The sequence below is a fragment of the Notamacropus eugenii genome, chromosome 5 (assembly GCF_028372415.1).
Source record: "Notamacropus eugenii isolate mMacEug1 chromosome 5, mMacEug1.pri_v2, whole genome shotgun sequence".
Lineage (NCBI taxonomy): Eukaryota > Metazoa > Chordata > Mammalia > Diprotodontia > Macropodidae > Notamacropus > Notamacropus eugenii.
The window spans coordinates 161586746-161591403 of NC_092876.1; the positions used below are offsets into that span (position 1 = coordinate 161586746).

At 45.0% G+C, this 4658-nt stretch overlaps 1 pseudogene; it reads left to right on the top strand.

Annotated features, from left to right (window-relative positions):
- Positions 1–1647: 1647 nt before the first annotated feature.
- On the top strand, positions 1648–3536 carry LOC140503196 (kinesin light chain-like; annotated as a pseudogene).
- Positions 3537–4658: the final 1122 nt, after the last annotated feature.

Here is a 4658-nt window from a genome sequence, read left to right on the forward strand (position 1 = left end):
AAGATTTGGTATTTGATTTATGTGAGATAGGAGCAAGTGAGAAGTAGAGGATACTAGCCTAGCAGGCAACAAGGATGATGGTACCTCTGACAGAAATAGTATAATAATTAATTCATCATATTTCACACCTACACTGGCTTCATCTTGAACTTTACATACAAAGGGGCATTGTCCAGCCAGTACTACTCTTTGTGCCCAAAGAAGGGGCCAAGACTACCAGGTCAATATAAAAGGAATTGATGTTCAGGGATATTAGACTCTGCACAGTGTGATATGTTCACAATTTAGCAGAGACTATGTTGGCTTTACATAGCTTAAACCTACAGGCAAAAGGACCTTGTCTAACTCTTAAACAAAAATTTTTTGCTTCCTCCAAAACACAAAGATTAAGTTTGCATAAACCTGCCACATTGGTAACACAGATGCTGGTTGTCCAGTTTGAAAAACAACATCCCAAACCACTCAGATTTGTCATTATTGTAAATATTCTTTGGAGGAAGATTCTCTCAGCAAATGTCTTTAGGTCGACAACTGTCTCAAACCCACTTAACTTCTTCCCTCAAATGACAATTTCTCAGATGTTTTGTTAATGCTTAAGAATGGAGTGGAAGGATTAAAAATATCTATCCATCCTCAAAACAATTGGAGCCAACAGTTTAACAGTCTTCTACTACTTTAACAATTTTACTTCATTATAGACACTTTGCTATGCTCAAATGATATAAAACCAAAAATGAAAAAGTCTCCACATTCAGGGAACTTACATTCTTCTCAAGGACTTATAATCCATAGGCTATATGTAGATTTGTGTATAATGTCTTATTTTTTCCACACAGAAAGGTAGGTAAATTAGGGGTTATTCCTCCTCCCATCACCCTGGACTACCAGACCACCCCGCCCAGATCCCTCCTATACTCTTCTCTGTATTTAAGTTCCTTCTTGCCTCCATGAAGGCGCTCAGATTCAATCCAGCTCAGACCCTATCTAGCTGGGATTCTATCTGGCCCGCTTGTGAATACAAGCGTTACAAATACTAAGGCTCTTTAAGAGGCAACCCAATTAGGCGAATCTTTAATAAACTTTGTTTTCTTTGGCTTTAAGAAGGCTTGAGTTGAATTCATTCGAGCACGACCCAAACTGTCGGTATTTTGGGGTACCCATCACCCCGAAACCTCGTCAGTGGGAGAGAGGTTGGCCTCCTAAAATCTCTTGGAGAATCTCCCCTCTTGGATTCAATAAGGAACACTGTTTCTTCAATAAATCACTCACTGGTATTCCAATTATCAAATGACATCAAGTCTACACACCTCTTATTTTACGGTTCTTAACAACATGATCTTCTTTCAGACAGTAGAAACATCTAAGCCTAAACTGTAGGCTTAGATTTTTCTTTTTCTTAATTTTTTCCCTCATAGACATACTGGGTGGTATTTTTTAACTCATCAATTCCTTTCTCATGCCACCCTGAGTGATTTATTTTTTAAGTTTCAGAACTCAAATATGAATTTATAATTTCTAATATTTAAAATCAATTTTACTTATAAACTATTTAAAAGTAAGGACTGATTTAAGGGACAGTCCCAGAAGGGGATTGAGTGGACTGATGAACATATGGACATACCAAGGGTTGGGATCCTCCAGCCTGGGATGTTGGGGCTGGTGCTGGGACAGTGGGAAGAGCCATCAATGAGAAGTGGAGCCAAGAGGAGATCCTGGGGAGCACTCAACTGGTGAGCCAGGGCTTGGAAGCACTGAAAAGCAAGTACCAAGCAGTATTACAGAGCCTGGCTCATGCTAGGCAGTTCCTGTAGCATGAGGGCCATGAAGCTGGACTAGTAAAGGAGAAAGCCCAGCAGCTTCACCGATCCATGAAAAACATTGAGCTGGGTCTGGGAGAAGCACAGGTGATGCTGTCTCTGGCAAACCACCTGGTCACAGTGGAGTCAGAAAATCAGAAGCTTAGGGTCTAGATGCAACAATTATGTCAGGAGAGCCAGTGGCTTAGAGATGAACTGGCAGGTACCCAGCAGCACCTGCAGCACAGTGAACAGACAGTAGTCCAGTTGGAAGAGGAGAAAAAGCACCTGGAGTTCATGGGGCAGCTTCGGCAGTATGATGAAGATGGACCCCATGTGGAGGAGAAAGAGTCCAGTCATGATTTGCCCATGGGCGTTTGAGCTGCTCATCGTGGGGGTTATGAGATCCAAGGGAGGTTGCAGACCCTGCACAACCTGGTGATCCAGTACGCAACTCAGGGCCAATATGAAGTGGCAGTGCCACTCTGCAGAGGCCACCCTCAAGTTGCTACCGTGCTCAACATCCTTACCTTGGTCTATTGGGACCAGAACAAATATAAGGAGGCAGCCCACTTGCTGAGCATCCCTGAGAGCACCCTGGGCCAGGACCACCCAGGGGTGGCTGCCACTCTCAACAATTTGACTGTACTGTATGAGAAGAGGAGCAAGTGTAAGGAAGCAGAGCCACTGTATCAGCAAGCCCTGGAAATCTTAGAAAAGGTCTTGGGCATTGACCACCCAGATATGGCAAAGCAACTGAACAACCTGGCCTTCCTGTGTCAGAACCAGGGCAAATATGAAGCAGTAGAGTAGTACTACGGCCAGGCCCTGGCCATCTATGAGGGCCATTTGGGATGGAACAATCTGAATGTGGCCCACACCAAGAACAACCTTGCCTCCTGCTACCTGAAACAAGGAAAATATGCAGAATCTGACACTGTACAAGGAGATTCTAACCCACGCCCATGTGCAAGAGTTTGGGTATGTGGATGATGGACCACAGGTCCTTATGGATGCATGCAGAGGAGTGAGAGGAAATAAACAAAAACCGGCACCAGGACAGCATAACTTATGCTGAACATGGAGGCTGATACAAAGCATGCAAGATCAGCAGCCTTGAGGAAACTTGGAGCTCTCTACTGCCACCAGGGGAAGCTAAAGGCAGGTGAGATCTTGGAAGAATGTCCCCTGGGCTCCAGAAAACAGGGCACAGACTCTATTAGTCAGACTAAGGTAGTGGAGCTGCTTGGGGAAGTCTAGGAAAGCCCTAGAGCCAGTGCTAAATTTGAAGGGGGTGTGGAAGTCTCTGTGGTTGTAGAGTAGTCAAGGAATGGTAGTGGGAATTCTGCAGAGGAGTGGTTCTCTAGGCAAATCAGAGATGTGTCTCCATGAAGCAGCGAACTGCTAGTGAGGAAGCTGCAGGGAAATGAGCCCCAACCTTCCAGAAGCAACATAAAACAGGCCACCTCCTTAAACCATCTAAATCAGCCTACTGAGCAATCCCTTCAGGACTCAAGAGGCCTCAGTGCTAATCTGACCCCCAGGATCTTCCCTACTATGATTCTGCAAACATACAGCATTCTCTGTGGCTCCTACCTCTACCACGTCCTAAGGAAAAGACTGCCAGACCTTGGTAGACCAGTGAGGATGAAAACTTGTAAACTGCTGGGTTGGTCTACCCATTTGGACTTTGGATCTGATGGGGTTCAGACTCTGGGAGCCTCCTTGAGCTCCCCTTGAATCTTCCCACTTAATCTGGCCTTTCTTACTCAAATCTAATCTTCCCATTTGTTCTGGCAGTCTCAGGAAACCCATGGGCTTTTCATTATCATTCTACTCAGGTCTCTGTTGCACCCCCCCACCCTTGATCCCATCAAAACCCCATTCCCCAGGTTGCCAACCACTCCCATCAAGATCTGTATCCATTCCCATACAGTCCCTATCCAGGTTCTATGGATTGCCCCACCTGCTTCCCACCCAAACCCTCCATAGTCTGACATCTCCTGATAGCCTCCAGCTGTTTCCAGCCTTTGACCACAGCCCTCCCCCGCCTTGGATTCCCTCCTTGGACTTCTCCTCAAGACCCTTCCTAAACCCCTCCTCCCATCATCCTGAACTACCAGACCACCCCCCAGATCCCTCCTATACTCTTTTCTGTATTTAAGTTCCATCTTGCCTTCATGAAGGCGCTCAGATTCAATCCAGCTCAGACTCTGTCTAGCTGGGATTCTACCTGGCCTGCTTGTAAACACAAGCGTTACAAATGCTTAGGCTCCTTAAGAGGCAACCCAATTTGGTGAATCTTTAATAAACTTTGTTTTCTTTGGCTTTAAGAAGGCTTGAGTCGAATTCATTTGAGCTTGACTCCGACTGTCAGTTTTTTGGGGTCCCCTATCACCCCTCAACTTCATCAGCTCCACCCCCAGGAAGGCCCTGCTGAGCTCCCTTTTATTCCTCTGCTGTCTTCTAGAGTAGTGCTAAATCCTCCAGGGACTGGGTTAGGAAGAAGGTATGCCACAGGAATGGAGGGCTGAAGCCCACTATCATCGTTTTAGTATGAAGGGTCTTTGGACTGGCCAAATTCCTATTCCTTGGCCTCTCTTTTTTCTATATGCTCCTTCCTTCAGGTCCAAATATTTCACTTTTCTTAAATTTGAAAAGCCCACTATCATCGTTTTAGTATGAAGGGTCTTTGGACTGGCCAAATTCCTATTCCTTGGCCTCTCTTTTTTCTATATGCTCCTTCCTTCAGGTCCAAATATTTCACTTTTCTTAAATTTGAAATTCTTCAAATTTCTTAAATACAATCGGGATAAAAAAAGATAAGGATTAAGTTTCACTCACCCTCCAGTCACTCCTTGA